This window comes from Diceros bicornis, chromosome X (assembly GCF_020826845.1).
Source record: "Diceros bicornis minor isolate mBicDic1 chromosome X, mDicBic1.mat.cur, whole genome shotgun sequence".
Taxonomy (NCBI): Eukaryota; Metazoa; Chordata; class Mammalia; order Perissodactyla; family Rhinocerotidae; genus Diceros; species Diceros bicornis.
Genome location: NC_080781.1, coordinates 107,111,663 through 107,136,041, shown reverse-complemented (window position 1 = coordinate 107,136,041; position 24,379 = coordinate 107,111,663).

The following is a 24,379-nucleotide window of genomic DNA, read 5'->3' as shown; positions in this document are numbered from 1 at the left end:
TATATCATTGGTTCATTCATTTTTATTGTTGAGGAGTATTCCATTGTTAGGATATATGAAAATTTCTTTATCTATTCACTAGTTGCTGTACATTTGGATTGTTTTCAGGATTTGGTGTTTTTGAAAATATTTACAGGAGATCTTATCTTTATATGGGTTTGAGTTATAGTCTATAATCCTTTTATTTCAACCGAAACGATCCCCTTAGCATTTCTTATAGGACTGATTTAGTACCAATGAATTCTTTCAGCTTTTGTTTATCTTGGAATGTCTTAATTTCTCTCTCATTTTTTAAAGACAGTTTTTGCCGGATATAGAATTCTTGGTTGACATTTTTTTCTTTTAACACTTTAAACATATCATACCACTGCCTTTTGGCCTGTGAGATTTCTGATGGAAAATCTGGTGATAATCTTATTAGCGATCTTATAACTCGATCCCTTGTAAGTGACATGTTGCTTTTCCCTTTTTGTTATCAAGATTCTCTCTTTTGTCTTTGACTTTATTTTTTTATTTTATTTTTTTGCAGAGGAAGAGTCACCCTAAGCTAACATCTGTTGCCAATCTTCCTCCTTTTCCTCCCTTTCCCCCCACAAAGCCCCAGTACACAGTTGTGTATAGTTGTAAATTCTTCTAGTTCTTCTTTGTGAGCTGCCACCACAGCATGGTTACGGACAGACAAGTGGTGTGGTTACACGCCCAGGAACCAAACCTGGGCCACTGAAGCAGAGCGTGCCAAACTTTAACAGCTAGGCCATCAGGGCTAGCTCATGTCTTTGACTTTAGGCAGTTTGATTACAATGTGTCTCAGTATGATTCTCTTTTGTTTTAACCTACTTTGAAGTTCATTGAACTTCTTGGATTTGTAGATTTGAGTATTTTATCAAATTTGGGAAATTTTCAGCCATTATTTCTTGAAATAATCTCTCTGCCCCTTTATCTTTCTCTTCTCCTTGGACTTCCATAATGCATATATTAGTCTACTTGATGATGTCCTATAAGTCCATTAAGCTCTGTTCACTTTTCTTCATTCTTTTTTCTTTCTGTGCCTCAGACTCTATAATTTGTTTTTCTTAATAAAGCAAGGTTACTACAATCTATTTTTCCTTCCTTATCACCTTTAATAAATATATAAGAAAAACACTAGCCTTGTTATGTTAAAGTGATAAGTGAAATGCAATTAAATTACTCAAAGATATAGTTAGAAACAAGCAATCTAAATAAATCCCCATTGCATTCCTTCAGATTTCCCTTCCTTACAATAGACAGTTCCTTGTAGAATTCTGAGATAATGACCTAGTTCTACCTGCTCTGGTCTCTAAAGTCACTCTTCTTGATAGCAACAAAATGGTGTAAGCTCTCCTCCTTTCTCTCTACTTAGAGTGACCTCAATTGACTTCCTTGAATTTTCTAATTAAAAATTCTCAAATGACAGTGCTACTTCATGTAGGCTTGCTGCAATTTGAGTTTTCCTTTGCTTTCCACGTGAATGACTACATAAATGCCTTTGAACAACTGCCAGCTTTATTATTAATATCTTAATGTTATTTGTATCTAGATTTTCTTTTCCTTCTTTTGTAAAAGCATAGCTGCAATTTTATTGGATTCTACCAAAAGTTTCATTCCTTTTTCTCCTAGATCCTATAAAACTTTAACATAGTATTTTTCTCTTGTTGGTGGAAGAGAGAAGCACAAGTCTAAAATCTCTCTAGTTTTCAACCTCTGATAACAAGATAAAGTGCTTAAATATTCTATCTCTTTAGAGTTTGACCTATCTTGGAGATAATAAAGTTTTCTATCATTCCAGAATTATAGAGTGTCATTGAAGTTACTTCAGGATCTCTTTGTTTTTTCTGCTGCTAGAATAAATTGTAAGAGCTTTAGTATAAAATGTTTGTGTGAAGTTATCAGTTTTATTGGTGAAATAAATTGCATGCTTTTTGATTAATAGACCTTTGTGCATCAAATGTTCTTGTTTTAAATAGTAAATTCAAAGTTCCCTTTGAGAATCTTAGAATCCACTTAATTTTGGGCTGGCACTTTCACCAGATACCACAAGAATGGTGCAAATGATGATTATCTATCCATCACAGCTTTCTGTAAACATGTATTTTGGGGAAAAGAGCACTGAAAAATAGTAATAGCAAAGAAATGTCAGTGTTTGATGATTTAGTCTCATCACCAACATTTAAAATGAAAATGAAAGCACGTTTGTTCTCCCAGTGGCTCCCTGCATGCCTTCTCTTGTTCTGAGTCATTTAAAGTGGTGATATAATTTTTAAAAAGTCATAAAAAGAAGTCTCAGCTTTGTCATTAATTGGCTATGACTTTAAGTAAGTCACACTTCTTGCATCTTAGTTTCTTCATAATTAACAGGAGAGGATAAGATTAGTGGACTTCTAAGAAAGCCTCTTCCAGTTCACACATTTCAGATTTAAGTGATTCTGATTCTATGTGTGGTTACAAATTGTTTAGCTATTTTAAATTACAAGCAGGGAGATTGAGTACCTGTCTGCAAATGTACCAATGAGCCATTTACAGAAGGAAATTGTGGACAGTTTGCTTGTGTAGGCACCAAGCTCAGAAAAAAACATGTGGATAAGATAACTTTAGGAGAGGAGGTGAGACTGTGGGTCCAGAGAAATCTTAACGTGGATAATCGTCAAGTTGAACAAGCTCCCATTGGAGAACCTCTATCTTCTCAGTGAACTAGTAAATAAGTTCATTTACTGTCCATGAAGGCTCTTGGGTAGGTTTGAAATTTAAATAGACTAGAAAAGTTTTGGATCAGCCTCCGTGGGACATTTTGTAGCAGTCAGGTAGGGATGAATAAAAGAATTATTAGTATTTAAGAGGAGATGCTGAGGAGTGACGTCAGCATCATGGCGGAATGAGCTTCCCCCATTGAACTCTCCCCCTATAAGACACAACAAAAAGGACATTCATATTCCAACAGAAGCTAGTCACACAACACAGGGTACGTCTGAGGCACCCAGGCAGCCATACACCCAAGGACCAAGGTGCTGGAATCCCCAAAGTAAGTGGAAGGAGGTAAGAGGAGCTCCCTTCCTTCCTCAAAGACTGCAACCCTGAGTCCGAGACCACGTGGCTCTTGAGGGGGGAGAGGTGGCTCTCCATGGGAAAACCAGTGCTCTCCAAGACCCCTCACAGCCCGTGGGGAATCCCACTACAGAGGGAGCAGAACTGTTGCAAGTGTACTTTTGAGAAGCTAGCCCCTCAGGAGAGCAGAGAATGAAAGTGAGGCAAGAGACCTCTGAGATCCGGTCTCTCGTGAAAGTAAGCTCCCCTCCCCCACCTGGCCTGCCTGCTAGGTGCTTCAGCACAGTGGCCCTGCAGCCTCTGCACAGCAGTGCTTCAGTTTGGCCCCAGCGCCAGAGGCAGTGGCCCACAGGTGCCCGGGCCCCACCAGCAGCAGCAGTGCAACCACACCCTGCCACCAGAGGCAGCGGTCCCCAAGCGCCTGAGCACCACCAGCAGTGGCAGTGCGACTGTAGCCCCGCCCCCAGAGGCAGCAGCCGTCAGGTGTCCAGGCCCCACCAGCAGCGGCAGCGTGACCGTACCCTGCCCCCAGAGGCAGGGGCCCCCAAGCGCCCAGGTCCCACCAGCAGTAGGACATGCCTGTGCCCCTGCACCAGAGACAGCAGCAGCTCAGGCCCCATCCACCACAGCCCCAGCTGCTCTGGCTGGACCGCGCCACAGCCCCAGCTGCCCTGGCTCCACCATGCCACGGCCCCAGCTCCTTGGGCTCAACTGTGCCCCAGCCCCAGCTGCATCAGCTTGACCATGCCCCGCTCCCAGCTGCTTCAGCTCGACCTCCAGCTGCTTCAGCTTGGTTGTGCTCAGGCTCCAGCTGACTTGGCACCAGCAACTTTGGCCCAGCCACACTCCAGTTCCAGCAACTTCAGCCCAGCTGCACTCCCGTTCCAGGTTCTTTGGCCCAGCAGCACTCCACCTCCTGCTTCTTCAGCCCAGCCATGCTTCAGCTGCAGCTGCTTCAACCCACCTGCACCGGAGCCCCAACTGCTTCAGCCTAGCTGTGCTCCAGTTCCAGCCGTTCCCATGCTCCAGGTCTAGCTGTTCCAACGCTTCACCCCCAGCTGCCTCCGCTCAGCCGAGCTTCAGATCAGCCGCAGCTCAGCTGCGGGCAGTCAAGAGTGCCCGTGGATCGAGGGAGGGCAGAATACACAGCCCTTGACACCCACCCAGTGGTGGCAAAAGGAACTGCGACCATATATTTTCACTATGAGGAAAAATAAGTCAACACTGACAAGCACTATGCAAAAATATATTAAATCTCCAGACCAAAAGGAAAATGAAAAGAACCCAGAAGTCAACCTGAAAAGCACAGAAATGTATAACCTTAATGACAGAGCATTCAAAATAGCCATCATAAAAAGCTTAATGAAATACAAGAAAACACAGATAGACAATTCAATGATATCAGGAGTTCCTTCACGAAAGAGATTAAAACTATAAAGAAAAAACAGTCAGAAATATTAGAGGTGAAAAACACAATAGAGGAGATAAGATAAATCTGGAAGCCGTAAGCACCAGGGCTGACAATACAGAGGAAAGAATTAGCAATATTGAGGACAGCAATGCTGAAATTCTCCTGATGGAGGAGGAAAGAGAACTAAGACTAAAAAGAAATGAAGAAACTCTCCGAGAAATATCCAACTCAATTAGGAAATCCAACATAAGGATTATAGGTATTCCAGTAGGAGAAGAGAGGGAAAAAGGAGCAGAGAACTTGTTCAAAGAAATAATACCTGAGAACTTCCCAAACCTTGGGAATGAGCTGGAAATACCAGTGAATGAAATAAATAGTTCTCTAGACAAAAAGAAGTAACATACGAAGGATTTCCTATCAGACTCTCAGCCGAATTCTCAACAGAAACTTCACAGACTAGGAGAGAGTGGAACGATATATTAAAAATTCTGAAGGACAAAAACTTTCAGCCAAGAATACTCTATCCAGTGAAAATATCCTTCAGATATGATGGAGAAATAATAACTATCCCAGATAAACAAAAGCTAAGGGAGTTCATTGCCACAAGACCCCCACTGCAAGAAGTGCTCAAGAAGGCCCTCATCCCTGAGGAAAAAAAGAGAAAGGGGATTCAAAGTTTTGAACAAGGAGGAAAATAGGTTGACAAAACCAGAAATGCAGTCCTCTACCAAAATAGATTAGCAAACACTTAAATATAAATCCAAAGATCAAGGGAAGGTAAGCATCAAGCATAAATATAACCTCATCATGTTAAAAACGAACTCACAACACAAGAAGGAATAAGATGTGACAACAATAACTTACAAGGGGAAGAGGAAAGGGATCAAATCGACTTTGTCTAAGGGAATAAGAGGCCATCAAAAAATGGACTATCACAAGCACAAGATTTTTTTTTTTTTTTTTTTTTTTTTTTTTTTTTTGTGAGGAGATCAGCCCTGAGCTAACATCCGCCAATCCTCCTCTTTTTTTTGCTGAGGAAGACGGCCCTGGGCTAACATCAGTGCCCATCTTCCTCCACTTTACATGGGACGCCGCCACAGCATGGCCTACCAAGCAGTACCTCGGTGCGCGCCCGGGATCCGAACCAGCGAACCCCGGGCCGCCGCAGCGGAGCGCGCGCACTTAACCGCCTGCGCCACCGGGCCGGCCCCACAAGCACAAGATTTTTATACAAACCTCCTGGTAACCACTAACCAAATAATCAGAACAGAATCACACATGATAAAGTAAGAGAAAACTAAGAGAACTCCCATACAGAACTACCAAAGTAAATTGGTAGTCCAAAACACATGGGATGAGAAACAAAGGAAATGCAAAAGAACCGGAAAAAGAGCAATAAAATAACAACAACAAGCCCCCATATATCAATAATTACCTTAAATGTAAATGGACTGAACTCTCCAATCAAAAGACACAGAGTAGTGGATGGATTAAAAAACAAGACCCAACAATGTGCTGCCTCCAGGAAACACATCTCAGCTCTAAAGACAAACACAGGCTCAGAGTGAAAGGATGGAAGACAATACTCCAAGCTAATGGCAAACATAAGAAAGCAGGTGTTGCCATACTTATAAGAGACAATGTTGACTTCAAGATAAAACAGGTAATGAGAGACAAAGAAGGGCAATATATAATGTTAAAAGGGACACTCCACCAAGAAGACATATCATTTTTAAATATATATCCACCCAATACAGGAGCACCAAGGTACATAAAGCAACTACTAACAAACTTAAAAGGAGATATTAACAACAACACAATAGTAGTAGGGGATCTCAACACCCCACTCTCATCAATGGACAGATCATCCAGACAGAAAATAAGTAAGGAAATAATGGACCTAAATGAAAAACTAGATGAGATGGACTTAATGGACATATACAGAGCACTCCATTCAAACACAGCAGATTACACATTCTTCTCAAGTGTGCATGGAACATTCTCAAGAATAGATCATAAGTTGGGAAACAAGGCATGCTCATATAAATTTAAGAAGATTGAAATCATAACAAGCATCTTTTCAGACTATAATGCCATGAAGTTAGAAATCAACTACAAGGAAAAAACCAGGAATGTGACAAAGTCATGGAGACTAAACAACATGCTACTAAACAACCAATGGTTCATTGATGAAATTAAAGGAGCAATCAAAGCATATTGGGAGACAAATGAAAATCAAAATACACCATACCAACTCATATGGGATGCAGCAAAAGCGGTCCTGAGAGGGAAACTCATAGCAATACAGGCCCACCTCAACAAACAAGAAAAAGCCCAAATAAGCAACCTCAAACTACACCTAACAGAATTAGAAAAAGAAGAACAAACAAAGCCTAAAGGCAGCAAAAGGAGGGAAATACTAAAAATCAGAGCAGAAATAAATGAAATTGAAATTAAAAAAAACAGTAGAAAGGATCAATGAAACAAAGAGCTGGTTCTTTGAGAAGATAAGCAAAATTGACACACCCTTAGACAGACTCACCAAGAAAAAAGAGAGAATGCTCAAATAAGTAAAATTAGAAATGAAAAAGGAGAAATTACAACAGATACCAGAGAAATACAAAAGATTATATGAGAATACTATGAAAAACTATATGCCAACAAATTGGACAATATAGAAGAAATGGATAAATTCCTAGACTCATACAATCTCCCAAAACTGAATCAAGAAGAAATAGATAACCTGAATAGACCAATCATAAGTAAAGAGGTTGAAACAGTAATCAAAAACCTCCTGAAAATAAAAGTCCAGGACCAGATGGCTTCTCTGGAGAATTTTACCAAACCTTCAAAGAAGACTTAATACCTATCCTTCTCAAACTATTCCAAAAAATAGAGGAAGATGGAACACTTCTCAAAACATTCTATGAGGCCAACATCACCCTGATACCAAAGCCAGGCAAAGACAATACTAAGAAGGAAAACTACAGACCAATATCCCTGATGACATAGATGCAAAAATCCTCAACAAAATATTGGCAAACTGAATACAGCAATACATTAAAAAGATCATACACCACGATCCAGTGGGATTTACACCAGGGACACAGGGATGGTTCAACATCTGCAAATCAATCAATGTGATACACCACATTAACAAAACGAGGAATAAAAAACATATGATCATCTCAATAGATGCAGAGAAGGCTTTTGACAAGATCCAACATCCATTTATGATAAAAAACTCTCAACAAAATGGGTATAGAAGGAAAGCACCTTAACATAATAAAGGCCATATATGACAAACCCACAGCCAACATCATACTCAATGGGGAAAAACTGAAAGCCATCCCTCTGAAAACAGGAACAAGACAAGGGTGCCCACTCTCACCACTCTTATTCAACACAGTACTGGAGGTTCTGGCCAGAGCAATTAGGCAAGAAAAAGGAATAAACAGAATCGAAATAGGCAACGAAGTAGTGAAACTCTCACTGTTTGCAGATGACATGTTCTTATATATAGCAAACCCTAAAGAATCCATTGGAAAACTATTAGAAATAATCAACAACTACAGCCAAGTGGCAGGGTACAAAATCAACTTACAGAAATCAGTTGCATTTCTATATACCAACAATGAACTAACAGAAAGAGAACTCAAGAAGACAATCCCATTTACGATAGCAACAAAAAGAATAAAATATCTAGGAGTAAGTAAGAAAGTGAAAGACCTATACAATGAACACTATAAGACATTACTGAGTCAAATCAATGATGACATAAAGAAATGGAAAATGATTCCATGCACTTGGATTGGAAGAATAAACATTGTTAAAATGTCCATACTACCTAAAGCAATCTACAGATTCAATGCAATCCCAATCAGAATCCCAAGGACATTCTTCACAGAAATAGAACAAAGAATACTAGCATTCATATAGGGCAACAAAAGACCCCATATAGCTAAAGCAATCCTGAAAAAGAAGAACAAGGCTGGAGGCATCACAATCCCTGACTTCAAAACATGCTACAGGGCCGGCCCTGTGGCTTAGCGGTTAAGTGCGCGGGCTCCGCTACTGGTGGCCGGGGCTCGGATCCTGGGCGTGCACTGGCGCACCGCTTCTCTGGCCGTGCTGAGGCTGCATCCCACATACAGTAACTAGAAGGATGTGCAACTATGACATACAGCTATCTACTGGGGCTTTTTAGGGAAAAAAAAAAGGACGAGGACTGGCAATAGATGTTAGCTCAGAGCCGGTCTTCCTCAAAAAAAAAAAAAAAATACTACAAAGTGATAGTAATTAAAACAGCATGGTACTGGTACAAAAACAGACACACAGATCAATGGAACAGAATTGAAAGTCCAGAAATAAAACCTCACATCTCTGGGCAGCTAATCTTTGACAAAGGAGCTAAGGACATACAGTGGAGAAAGGAAAGTCTCTTCAATAAATGGTGCTGGGATAACTGGACAGCCACTTGCAAAAGAATGAAAGTAGAGCATCTTCTTTCGCCATACACAAAAATTAACTCAAAATGGATCAAAGACCTGAAGGTGAGACCTGAAACTATAAAACTCCTGGAGGAAAATATAGGTAGTACACTACTCGTCATCAGCCATAAAGGGATCTTTTTGAATTCCATGTCTACTCAGACAAGGGAAACAAAAGAAAAAATAAACAAGTGGGACTTCATCAGATTAAAGAGCTTCTACAAGGCAAATGAAACCAGGATCAAAATGAATAGGCAACCCATCAGCTGGGAAAAAATATTTGCAAACCATATATCTGACAAGGGATTAATCTCCATAATATATAAAGAACTCACACAACTGAACAACAACAACAAAAAACAAATAACCCAATCAAAAAACGGGCAGAGGAAATGAACAGACACTTCTTCAAAGAAGACATACAGATGGCCAATAGGCACATGAAAAGATGTTCAACATCACTAATCATCAGGGAAATGCAAATCTAAACCACACTAAGATATCACCTTACACCCGTTATAATGGGTATAATCACCAAGTCAAAAAGCAACAAATGCTGGAGATGCTGTGGAGAAATAGGAAACCTCATTCACTGCTGGTGGGAATGGAAACTGGTGCAGCCACTATGGAAAACAGTATGAAGATTCCTCAAAAAATTAAAAATAGAAATACCCTATGATCCAGCTATCCCACTACTGGGTTCTACCCAACAAACCTGAAATCAACAGTCCAAAGAGGCTTATGCACCCCTATGTTCATCACAGCATTATTCACCATAGCCAAGACATGAAAGCAACCCAAGTGTCTCTCTACTGATGATTGGATAAAGCAGATGTGGTATATATATATACAATGGAATACTACTCAGGCATACAAAAAGACAAAATCATCCCATCCGCAACAACATGGATGGGCCTGGAGGGTATTGTGTTAAGCGAAATAAGCCAGAAAGAGAAAGACAAAGAGTGCATGATTTCACTCATATGTGGAAGATAAACCAACACATGGACAGAGAAAACTGTTTGGTGGTTACCAGGGGCTAGGGGGGTGGGGGGTGGGCACAAAGGGTGGAGGGATGCATTTATATGCTCACTGAAAAGCAATGATGTACAGCAAAAATTTCACAATAAAAAAAGAATTATTAAATAGTATTTCACGTTTGACCCCAAACTATCATTGTTCAGATTGCTCACCTGCTTTGTCCTCAAACTTGGATATGAATGATTTTTTATAGTTTCCAAAAGTCAAATATACTCTGTGGATTAATGTTTATTAACAGTAAAAGTAGTTTTTATTGTTCCAAAAACTCTAAAGATAATTCTAGATAGGAAAATAAACCACTTTTAGAAACAGAAGTGGCATTATTTAGACAGGTGTATGACCTTCTAAAATGACCTGGAGTGACAGTGGCAACAAAGGACAAATAAGATATAAATATTATCTTTCTGTAGCTGGATTGGAGCAGTGTTCATTCTAAGACTTCAGGCTTGTTTGGATCTATTTAGAGTCCTGACTGCAGTAGGTGCTGGGACAGGATGTAACAGAAGAATGTCTACTATTCAGATGATCTCTCTGGCTTAGCACTGCGTTTTAACCTCTCACAATCTCACTTTTAAAATTTTATACAAGTATTTTGGTTAGCCGTCTCAACTAAATGCAGTTGTGGTATACATCATTTTGGTGTCTGATTTTGTAAAGCACCTCTTTTTGCATGCTAGACAATTCGTGGTGTGGTAGAAAGATTCTAATTTGTATTGAGGTGCATCAATTTTAGCATTCTAGAAGTGCAATCTCTTCAAGGTTAATATAGTTAAAAAGTCAAACTGCTTGAGAGCTTTTTAAAAAATTAATAGACCTTTTTTGAAAAAAGTACAGAGATTTCTCACCCCACTCCCTGTTTCCTCTATTAACATATTGAATTAGTGTAATACACTTGTTACAATTGATGAGCCAATTTAATATATTATTTTTAACTAAAGTCCATAGTTTACATTAGGGTTCATTCTTTGTGTTGTATGTTCTATGGGTTTTAACAAATATGTAATGACAGGTATCTACCATTATGATATACACAATAGTTTTACTTCCCTAAAAATCCTCTGTGCTCCGCTTACTTATTCATCCCTCTCTCCCCCACCCTGAACCCCTCACAACCACTGTCCTTTGAATGATCTGCACAGGTTTGCCTGTTCCAGAATGTCATATAGTTGGAATCCTACAGTATGTAGCATTTTCAGATTGGTTTCTTTCACTTTGCGATATGCATTTAAGGTTTCTCCATGTCTTTTCTTGGCTTCATAGTTCATTTCTTTTCATTGCTAATTTCTTTTAATCCATTGCATAGATGTACCACAGTTTATCCATGCACCTACTGGAAGACATCTTATTTTTAGGTCTCATTTTCTAATTCATTAAACTTAAATATGTGGTATGAAACATTAAAATGTACTAATTTTTAAGATCTACACTTTAAGAGCAAAACAGTACAAATGTCTGTGATAAATCAGGAAACACTCCTTGGTCCACCTGTTTTTTTCTTTTTTCTTTTCTAAGAGTGAAAATGGGTTTGTTTGCCTTTGGTTGGGGACTTATTTCTTCATTACTACCACTATCACCACTATCACCACCAGCACTAGCTCCACCCCACTTGGGTACCTAATTGTCATGAAAATAACCATGCCTGAGAATCTGAGATTTAATGCTCTATTTATGTCATACATAATATTGTTTGAATCTTTAGCGAAACTGTATTATTAAGTTACATTTATGGTGGTGATCATTGTAGGTAAATGAAGTATTCAGAGCCTAATCTTAAGTTCAAGTCAAGATGCAAAAAAAGGAAGCAAAGATCAAAGAGCTTGGAACAGAATTCCAGCAATGTTGAACTCAGGTAATGAAACTAGATATATATTGTGTCATGTCACAGTAAGTTTTGTGGTAGAAAATTATTTTGTTAGATGGAAGGAAAATGTGACCAGAAGCAGACTTTCTGGGAAATTAACATTTTAGTGTAAATAACTCTACAATTTGATTTTCCAAGACAATAAACCATTTTCATGTGTAGAAAAGACTCAGACATTAGTTTCTTAAACTGCCCTGAATGTTTTGTCACAGAATATATCACACAAGCAAAACTGTTTTCTTTGGGGGGGCGTGATTATTAAGTTTAGGTTTATTATTATTGGGTTTTTTTCAATTATTCTATTGAGATCATAATAGTTTATAACATCGTGTAATTTCGGGTGTACATTATTTATCAATTTCTGAATAGACTTCATCGTGCTCACCACCAGTAGTCTAACTTTTGTCCGTCACTGTATGTATGTCCCCCTTTACCCCTATCTCCCACCCCCAGCCACTTTCCCCTCCAGTAACCACTAATCCACTCTCTTTTTCCATGTATTTGTTTATCTTCCACATATGAGTTGAAATAATGCAGTATTTTTCTTTCTCTGTCTGGCTTATTTTGCTTACCATCATACCCTCAAGGACCATCCATGTTGTTGCAAATGGGACGATTTTGTCTATTTATATGGCTGAGTAGTATTCCATTGTATATATATACCACATCTGCTTTATGTATTCATCCATAGAAGGGCACCTGAGTTGATTCCATGTCTTGGCTGTTGTGAATAATGCTGCAGTGAACATAGGGGTGCATAGATCTCTTGCAAAATGGTTTTTGGGAGGAAATTTTCATGATGATATGATTAATTGGGTCCATAGTATTTCCTTTAAAAAAGAAAATCATTTTAATGGTTCCCCAAAGCCCTCTGTAGATGTCTGTGAATCTCAACTACTATCATTTAATAGCCTATAAACTTTATATATCCACTTTTGACAAAAGCTTCCATGTATACTTAAGGTCTTCATAAGAGTGTCTAAACTTTACAACTAAGTACTCCCCTCAAGAAAGCTTATGTTTAGAGGGAATATACAGAAAGTGAAGAATGCATCTTAACATAGTGGATGCTCACTAGGTGTTTGTTTCTTAAATTGGTCTGTTTTCACTATCCTACTAAAAAATTATGTCAGAAGTCACCAGTGAACTCCAAATGACCCAATCTGGTGTCCTTTTCCTAGCTTCATTCTCTTTCACTATAATATTTTATCATTTCCTTTCCATAAATTTATTTTTTCTATCCTTCTACTTTCAATTTTTTCCTATCCTCCTACTTCTCTTTTCACATCTCTGAGGAGACAGATACTCCCTTTTTTCAACCCCTAATGGGGCATTTCCCAAGGTTCTGTCCTCAGCTCATGACAGATGACATGCATTCATGAGGAGATAGGCTGCTACAATAGTACGGGAACTAAATTAGTTATGAGAACTGCATTAAAATCTTACTCATGTTTCACACTAACTGCATGAACTTTGTTCAGTCACTTAAATCTTGGAGTTTCAGTTTCCTCATCCACAAGAAGTGAGATGAAATTTGCCCTACCTACATTACAAGATTATAATGAGTATCAAAATGGATAATACATGTAAAAAATTTGACAAACATATATTACTATGCACATAGATATTATGATATTAGAAGACAGCTAGGTCCTTGGCACTATGAAACAGATTCTTTGCGTAAAGATAATTGGCCCTCAAAGAGATCAAGCCCATGACCTTGTATTAATTATCCATGTTTGAACTAACTAGTCTAACAGTCCCAAGCCATATAGAGTAATTCTTCTTTGCATATGTTTATCATGAAATCTAATTTTTCATTATTTTTGGAGTAGTATTTCACAAAGCTTTTGCTGAGGATGCCAACTCTCCTAGCATTAGAGTGTTAGCAGAAGTAGTCATTGTGTAGAGTTTGAAACACTTATCAAATATCTGTACAAGTCTTTTGCATGTACTAATAAGTCCTTGAATATTGATAAATAAGTAACGCATAATCTACAAGAAAACACAAATGTCTATTGTTATGAATTATTTGCTGCATATTTTATTACAAGCATTTAAACATTGGATTATTTATATCATAGGAACATGGGCCCTCATGTTGCTCATCAATGTCCAGACTTCTTCCACCACATCCACAGGCAGACAGAGGGCCATCCCCACCACCACCTCTACCAGCGCCACCTCCGCCAAGAGGAGTTGGTCCTCCTCTTCCAACTACTTTCCCTGGAGTAAGTGGTAAACCATCACCGCCATCATCACCTTTGTTCAAGGATCTCTCCCTCAAGGATCACCACCTTCTCTGTTTATGAAATGAAGCAGAAATAAACGTATAAACCTGAAATCCATGTATTGATTCTTGAACTGCATGACTTCCTTCTCCTTTAAGAGAATCAACTCGTCAAAAGGAAAACTTTGAGTAGAGTTTTTGGCATCTTCTGTCCGTTGGTGGTCATAAATGTGTGAAAACTGCATACTTGTGTATAAGTATTATATAATGTTAGAGAATATCACTGCTGACTCTTGCTTTCCTTTGTGAGCTCACCATCTTTTTGTTCCTCTTTCAGTTCAGTATCTCAATAATTGGAAACTCCATAGAGAATATGAAATTCATATAGAAAGCAAAGGGGAATTAATAAAGTGGTGTAAGGTTAATTGTATTAGTTTCTTAAGGCTGCCTTAATAAATTCCTACAAACTGGATAGTTTAAAAAAACAAAACTTTTTCTCTCAATTCTTAAAGCCAGAAGTCCAAAATCAAGACGTTGGCAGGGCCCTACTCCCTTTGGAGGCTCTTTTCCTTGCCTCTTCCAGCTTCAGGTGGCTGTTGGCATTCCTTGGCTTGCAGCCACATCTCTATGGGCTCCATGTTCACATGGCCATCCCCTCTGTGTGTCTGTTTGTAAACTCCGCCTTCCTCTCTCTTAAAAAGATACATGTGATTGCATTTAGGGCCCACCCAGATCACTCAGGATAAGCTCCTCCTCTCAAGATCCTTAAGTTAATCACATCTTTTGCCATATAAGGTAATATTCACAGGTTCTAAGGATTTGGACGTGGACATATCCTTTTAGAGGCCACCATTCACCTCACTACAATAATATAGGACACATTCTCAAATTAAGAGCAATTTTGATTCTTTTACCCTCCTTAATTACTAAACATTCTTAGATATAAACTTAAGTATTTTTTTGTTATTGAGCCTTATTATCTTAGTTATTTTTGTCCTTAGAGAATGATGTTTCTATTTATTTTTAAACTTTCAGATAGTGTGGTGTAGGTGACAACTTTCCATGGTGACAAAAACCTAATTGCTTTTTGATATGGTGTATGAAAGTATCTTTTTTGTAAATATTATTTTACTTCATCACCAATTTTTTTATTGTGGTAAAATATACATAAAATTTACCATTTTAACCATTTTGTAAGAGTCAAATTCATTGGTATTAAGTACTTCCACAATGTTGTGCAACCATTACCAGTAACCATTTCCTGAACTTGTTCATCATCCCAAACAGAAACTCTTTACTCATTAAACAGTAACTACCCATTCCTTTCCCCCACTCCAGCCCCTGGTAACCACCATTCTACCTTCTGTCTCTACAAATTTGCCTTCACTTAATATAAGTGAAATAAGCCCAGGGCTAGGTGCTAAATGTGGACAGGCTATCATTTGCCTGTGGGCCATCACACTAACAAACCTCAACTTTTTGAGGATAGCATTAATCAAAAAGCCACATGGACTTTCTAAACTAGTAATCAATAAAATGAGACTGGAGCATAAGTAAATATCTGGATATGAAACCAGAAATAGAGAAATCACTTATGGTCAAGAAGGTTTCAAATAGACAGTGCAAGGACCATATCCAAGAGCAAATGTTGTACCAACAAAAGGTAGCTGCCTTCATTTTGAGAGGCTACCAAAGGATATGGGGTTGGGTGATAAGGAAATGCCCAAATAAAGGAACTCCATAATAGCAGAAGGTAAAAAATTCCTTTGGAACTTCATATGGCCATTGGCCTGTGCATGGTGGTCAGTGCACATGCAGAGACAGACAGAGGGCAATGAACATTGCCCATCGATAGTAGGAAAAAACTGAGAGACATGGTAAATGAACAAGGGGTTGACCTGCACATAAAGAAAGACTTCCTTGATAAAAGGGCCAGCAATGGAAGATATTAAAGGGGTTGAGAAAGCAAGTGTGGAGTAAATAATAAATTACAGGTGATCACAACTTTTAATATGATGTAATGCCATAGAGAAACAGGATCAGATAAGTCAGAAATGAAAACAATCATGACAGTGTCTATGGGATAGAATCATTGGTCCCAGTTCTTCACTCTCTTGCTTCATCCACACCCTTTGTCATGTGACTTTACAATTTCTCTCAGGGGAGTTGCAGTATATTTCCCCAACTCCTAATGTTAAACTCAGACATTTGAATGGCATTTGCCAAAGGGATGTGAGCAGAAATGACAACAAGCCAGTTCTGAGCCTAGAACTTAGGAGGCACCATAGTTTTTCCACTTGCTCTCTTTGTTCCTCTGCTATCACGTTGCACTGGTTAGCATGCTGGTTCTAAGACAATGAGAGATGTGCAGAACACACCCAGACCCAATGTGCAGCTTATGGCCTAGCCACCCAGCTGAGCCCAGCTCAAATCATCCAACCAAACACCAGGCAATCTGCAGATGCATGAGCAAAAATGATGTTTACTGTCATGCACCACTGAGATTTTGTGATTTTTTTCTAGGCCACGACAGCTACCTAATACAGTATCACAGGGATGTTCAGAAATATAGATCAGGAATTGAGAGGCAATACACAAAATGGTTAGGAGATCACGTTTTGGGAGTCAAGATCCAGCTCTGCCACTTACTACTTGTGGGAACTTCAGGAAATCACGCTCCCTGGGCCTCAGTTTCCTCATTTTGTGAAGTAGGGATGATGATAGTTTATGTGCGTTTTCATACCTTGTAGTGTTATTGTGATGATTAAAATAATTATATATAGGGGGCTGGCCCGGTGGCATAGTGGTTAAGTTCGTGTTCTCCGCTTTGGCAGCCCCGGGTTTGCCAGTTCGGATCCCGGGTGTGGACCTACTCACTGCTCATCAAGCCATGCTGAGGCGGCATCCCATATAGAAGAGCTACAGCTCTACAACTATGATACAAAACTATGTGTTAGGGCTTTGGGGAGAAAAAAAAACAAAGAAGATTGGCAACAGATGTTAGTGTAGGGCCAATCTTTAAAAAAAAAAAAAAATTATATAGAGAGAGTGCTAAGCATATTAGCTTGCACACAGGAATCACTTAAGTGTTTATTATGATTATGATTGTGATTGTTATCATCATCATCATTAGGGGTTGAAGATCCACTGGAATCTACGACTACTCCTTTTTTTTTTTTTTAGATTTTATTTATTTTATTTTTTTCCCCCCAAAGCCCCAGTAGATAGTTGTGTGTCATAGCTGCACATCCTTCTAGTTGCTGTATGTGGGATGCGGCCTCAGCATGGCCAGAGAAGCAGCGCGTCGGTGCGAGCCCGGGATCCGAACCCGGGTCGCCAGCAGTGGAGCGCACTCACTTAACCGCTAAGCCACGGGGCCGGCCCCCTAAGACTACTCCTTGAACCTGTCAAAGATGTCACAGGGAATTGCCAAAATGTACTACAAATATTCGGTTGCAATGTACCTTCTCCCCAACACAGTATGAAAGTCCTCATTTGTATACACCCTCACAACAATAAGAATTATAAATCTGCTTCTAACTTTTGCCAATCTGATAGTGGAACAACCACATTTCGGTGTTGTCTTTTAACGGCATGTCTATAAGCACTAGCCAGATGAAATGTCTACTTATGTATTTATAGCTTATTTTATTTCCTTTTCTATGAGGTTCCTGATCATATCCATGGCCTATTTTTAACCAGGATGTTTGTCTTTTAATATTTTATTTTTCAGAATCATTATATTATATAAAGCCAGCCTTTGTCTGTTCTTTATAACCCAAAAATTTCTCAAAATTTAGTATTTAGTTTATGGTGTCTTTCACCATAGAATTTTTTTCATCTACTCAAGTTTGCCCAACTTTTATAAATATGGGTTTTCTGTGAGGCTTAAAAGCATATTGAGTAAAAATAGCCAATCAACACAGGGGTTGTAAATACAAACTTACAATCAAGCAGACCCAATGTGGAATCCAGCTCTGCCTCTTGGTATAGGCATGATCTTAGGCAAGTTTCTTAATCACTCTGTGCAACAGTTGTCTCCTTTGTAAAATGGGCGTAGTAATACCTACCTCACACAGGAATGGCCATACTAGCAAATATGACTTGCAAATTAAGCATGAAAACATGCTTCTAATCACTAATATTTTTATTTTTTAAAAAAACACTAAACAAGCACAGTGATATCAGCATCATGGCAGAGTGAGCTCTTCCTTTAGACTCTCCCCTCTAAGATACAATGAAAAGGACATTCATAAACTAACAGAGGATATTCACACAGCACAATAGATGTCTGAGAGATCCATGCAGCCATATGTCTGAAGGTGCAGGTGCTGGACCCCCTGGGAGGCAGTGGAAGGAGGTAAGGAGGTCCCCTCTCCCTCCATGAATGGCAGCGACCTGGGGCGCAGGACCATGTGCAGCAGCTGGTGCGTGAGTCTGAGAGGAGGGGGGGGGAAGGGCAGACCTCTGTGGGAATCCCTTCCCTCTCAGAGTTGCCTCCCATCCTGTGGTAATGCTCCACACTGAGGAGGCTAAGCAATCACAGGGGCATCTTCACCAAGTAGAGCATCCCAGGAGGGCAGACAGCAAAATGAGAGGCGGAGCACCTGGGATGGTGCACTCTAAAGAAAGCACCCCTCCCTGCCTCCTGTCTGGTGCACCAGCTCAGCTGGTAAGCCAGAGCAGGGAACCCCCGCCAGAAACCTGCATGCCTATGTGTGTAAATCAGTGGTGGCCAGTGGGCAAATGCAGGCAGACCCTGTCAGCACAGCTTCCAAAGGACAGGTACAGCTGCCAGGGATCACCGTGGGCTCAGAATACACAGCTCCTGCTGACCCAGTGGTGGCAGGTGGAATCTGCGACCAGATACTATCACTATGCGAAAGCACAAATCCACCCCATGAAACAGCATGAAGAGGTACATTAACACTCCAGAGCAGATGGAAAATGACAAGTATCCAGAAATCAATCCTGAGGTCACAGAAATTTACAGTCTAAATGACAGAGAATTCAAAATAGCTATCATAAAAAAAACTCAAAGAGTTACAAGAAAACTCAAAAAGACAGTTCAATGAAATCAAGAATAAAATTAATGAACAGAGGGAATTCTTCACAAAAGAGATTGAAACTATAAAAAAAACAATCAGAAATGTTGGAGATGAAAAACACAATGAATAAGATAAAGAAAAATCTGGAGTCCTTAACTAACAGAGTTGATATTGTGAAGGACAGAGTTAGTAATTTAGGAGACAGAAATATAGAAATGCTTCAGATGGAGGAGGAGAGAACTAAGACTAAAAAGAAATGAAGAAATTCTCAGAGAAATATCCGACTCAATTAGGAAATGCAACATAAGGATCATAGGTGTTCCAGAGTGAGAAGAGAGGGAGAAAGGAGCAGAGAGCTTGTTCAAAGAAATAAAAGCTGAGAACTTCCCAAACCTGGGGAAAGAGCGGGAATTACAAGTAAATGAAGCTAATAGAACTCATAATTACATCAATGTAAAAAAGACCTTCCCCAAGGCATATACTGGTAAAACTAGCAAAAGTCAATGACAAAGGAAAAATACTAAGGGGAGCAAGGCAGAAGGAAATAATCTACAAAGGAACCCCTATCAGGCTTTCAGCGAATTTCTCAGCAGAAACCTTACAGGTAGGACAGAGTGGAATGATATATTCAAAATTCTGCAAGACAAAAACTTTCAGCTAAGAATACTCTATCCAGAGAAATTATCCTTCAGATATGATGGAGAAACAAAAACTTTCCCAGAAAAACAAAATCTGAGGGAGTTCATCACCACAAGACTCCCCTACAAGAAATGACCAAGAAAGCCCTCACATCTGAAAAAAAAGGCAGTTTACAAAGCCTTCAGCAAGGAGATAAATAGGCAGACAAAATCAGAAAATTGTAGCTCTCTATCAGAACAGGTTAGCAAATACTTAATTATAACATTAAAGATAAAGGGAAAGAAAACATCAAAAATAACTATAATCACTTCATTTTAACCACAAACTCACAACACAAAACAGAATAAGTTATGACAACAATAACTTAGATGAGGAAGAAGAAAGGGGTGGAACCTGCTTAGACTAAAGGAAATAGGACGCTATCAGAAAATGGACTATCTCATCTACGAGATCTTTTATACAAACCTCAAGGTAACCACTAACCAAAAAATCAGAACAAAGACACAAATGATAAATAAAGACAAAACTCAGAAAACAACCAACTGAATTGGCAGTCGGAAACACACGGAATGAGTAACAAGGGAAATACAGAACAACTGGAAAACAAATGATAAAATGGCAGTATTAAGCCCTCATATATCAATAATCACTCTAAATGTAAATGGATTGAATTCCCCAATCAAAGGACACAGAGTGGCTGGATGGATTTAAAAACAAGAGCCAACAGTATGCTGCCTCTAGGAAACATAGCTCTAAAGACAAACACAGGCTCAGACTGAAGGGATAGAAGACCATACTCCAAGCTAATGGCAAACAAAAGAAAGCAGGTGTTGCCATACTTATATCAGCAAAGTAGATTTCAAGATAAAAAAGGCAAGGAGAGACAAAGAGGGGCAGTATATAATGGTAAAAGGGACACTCCACCAAGAGGACATAACACTTATAAATATATATGCACCTAGCACAAGAGCACCAAAGTACATAAAGCACCTATTAACAGGCCTAAAATGTGAAATTAACAGCAACACAATAATAGTAGGGGATCTCAACACCCCACTGGCAACAATAGATAGATCATCCAGGCAGAAGTCAACAAGGAAATAGTGGAATTAAATGTAAAACTAGAACCAGATGGACTTAATAGATATATACTGAATGCTCCATCCAAAAACAGCAGAATACACATTCTTCTCAAGTGCATGTGGAATATTCTCAAAGATAGACCATATGTTGGGAAACAACGCAAGCCTCAATAAATTTAAGAAGATTGAAATCATATCAAACATCTTTTTTAACCATAATGCTGTGAAACTAGAAATCGACTACAAGACAAAAGCTAGGGAAGTCACAAATATGTGGAGACTAAGCAATATGCTATTGAACAACCAATGGATCATTGAAGAAATTAAAGAAGACATCAAAAAATATCTGGAGACAAAAGAAAATGAAAATACATCATACCAACTCATATGAGATGCAGCAAAAGTGGTCCTAAGGAGGAAATTCATAGCAATACGGGCTCAGCTTAACAAATAAGAAAAATGTCAACTAAGCAATCTTAAACTACACCTAACAACTAGAAAAAGAAGAACAAACAAAGCCAAAAGTCAGCAGAAGGAGAGAAATAATAAAAATTAGAGCAGAAATAAATGAATTTGAATCCAAAAAAACAGTAGAAAGAATCAATGAAACGAAGAGCTGTTTCTTCAAGAAGGTAAAAAAAAAAATTGATAAAACCTTAGCCAGACTCACTAAGAAAAAAAGAGAGTAGGCTCAAATAAATAGAATTAGAAATGAAAGAGGAGAAATTACAATGGATACCATAGAAATGCAAATATTTATGAGAGAATACTATGAAAAACTATATGCCAACAGCTTGGACAATCTAGAAAAATGGATAAAGTCTTAGACTCATAAAACTGCCCAAAACTGAATCAAGAAGAAATAGAGAGGGCCGGCCGTGGCTTAGCGGTTAAGTGCGCGCACTCCGCTGCTGGCGGCCCGGGTTCGGATCCCGGGCGCGCACAGATGCACTGCTTCTCCGGCCTCGGCCACGTCCCATGTACAGCAACTAGAAGGATGTGCAGCTATGACATACAACTATCTACTGGGGCTTTGGGGGGAAAAAATAAATAAAAAAAAAAGAAGAAGAAATAGAGAATCTGAATAGATCAATCACAATTAAAGAGATTAAAACAGTAATCAAAATCCTCCCAAAAAATTAAAGTCCAGGACCAGATGGCTTCTCTGGAAAATTGTACCAAACATTCAAAGAAGGCTTAATACCCATCTTTCTCAAATTGTTCCAAAAAACTGAAGAAGACCAAACACATCCTAACACATTCTACAAGGCCAACATCAACCTGATCCCAAAGCCACACAAGGACAACACAAAGAAGGAAAATTACGGGCCAATATCCCTGATGAACATAGATGCAAAAATTCTCAACAAAATATTGACAAATCGAATACAGCAATACATTAAAAGGATCATACACCATGATCAAGTAGGACTTATACCAGGGATGCAGGGATGGTTCAATATCTGCAAATCAATCAATGTGATACACCACATTCACAAAATGTGGAATAAAAACCACATGATCTTAATAGATGCAGAGAAAGCATTTGACAAGATCCAGCATCCATTTATGATAAAAACTCTCAATAAAATGGGTATAGAAGGAAAGTACCTCAACATAATAAAGGCCATATATGACAAACCCACAGCCAACAACATACTCGACAGAAAAACTGAAAGCCATCCCTCTGAGACCAAGAACAAGACAAGGGTGCCCACTCTCACCACTTTTATTCAACATAGTACTGGAGGGTTTTTCCAGAGAAATTAGGCAAGAAAAAGGAATAAAAGCAATCCAAATAGGCAATGAAAAAGTGAAACTCCTGCTGTTTGCAGATGACATGATTTTATATATAGAAAACCCTAAAGAATCCATTGGAAAATTGTTAGAAATAATCAACAACTACAGCAAAGTTGCAGGGTACAAAATCAACTTACAAAAATCAGTTGCATTTCTATTCTCTAATAACGAACTAACAGAAAGAAAACTCAAGAACACAATCCCATTTACAATCGCAACAAAAATAATCAAATATCTAGGAATAAATTTAACCAAGGAGGTGAAAGACCTCTACAATGAAAACTATAAGATGTTATTGAAGAAACTGATGACGACATAAAGAAATGGAATGATATTCCATGCACATGGACTGGGAGAATAAACATAGCTAAAATTTCCATACTACATAAAGCAATCTACAGATTCAATGCAATCCCAATCAGAATCCTCATGACATTCTCCACAGAAATGGAACAAAGAATCCTAAAATTCATATGGGGCAACAAAAGACCCCAAATAGCTAAAGCAATCCTGAGAAAAAAATAACAAAGCTGGAAGCATCACAATCTCTGACTTCAAAATATACTACAAATCTATAGTAATCAAAACAGCATGGTGCTGGCAGAAAAACAGACACACAGATCAATGGAACAGAAAGAAAACCCAGAAATAAAACCACACATGTATGGACAGCTAATATTTGACAAAGGAGCTAAGAACATGGAGAAAGGAAAGTCTCTTCAATAAATGGTGCTGGGAAAACTGGATAGCCACATGCAAAAGAATGAAAGTAGACCATTATCTTTTGCCGTACACAAAAATTAACCCAAAATGAATCAAAGATTCAAAGGTAAGACCTGAAACCATAAAACTCCTACAAGAAAATATAGGCAGTATGCTCTTTGACATTGGTCTTAGAGGGATCTTTTCGAATATCATGTCTACCTGGGAAAGGGAGACAAAAGAAAAAGTATAGTGAGACTTCATCAGACTAAAGAGCTTCTACAAGGCAAAGGAAACCAGGAACAAAATGAAAAGACAACCCACAAACTGAGAAAAAATATTTGAGATTCATATATCCGACAAGGGGTTAATCTCCAAAATATATAAAGAACGCACACAATTTAACAACAAAAAAAGCAAACAACCCAATCAAAAAATGGGCAGAGGATATGAACAGTCATTTTTCCAAAGAAGATATACAGATGGCCAATAGGCACATGTTCAACATCACTAATCATCAGGGAAATGCGAATCAAAACTACATTGAGATATCACCTTACACATCATTAGAATGGCTATAATCACCAACAGAAAAATTAACAAATGTTGGAGAGGATGTGCAGAAAAGGGAACTCTGATACACTGCTGGTGGGAATGAAAACTGGTGCAGCCACTGTGGAAAACAGTGTGGAAATTTCTCAAAAAATTAAAAATAGAAATACCATATGGTCCAGCTATCCCACTGCTGGGTATTTATCTGAAGAACTTGAAATCAATAATTCAAATAGACTTATGCTCACCTATATTCATTGCAGCATTATTCACAATAGCCGGGACATGGAAGCAACCCAAGTGCCCATTGAGTGATGAATGGATAAAGAAAGTGTGATATATATATATATCACACCTACACACACACACACACACACACACACACACACACACAGTGGAATATTACTCAGCCATAAAAAAGACAAAATCATCCCATTTGCAACAAAATGGATGCACCTTGAGG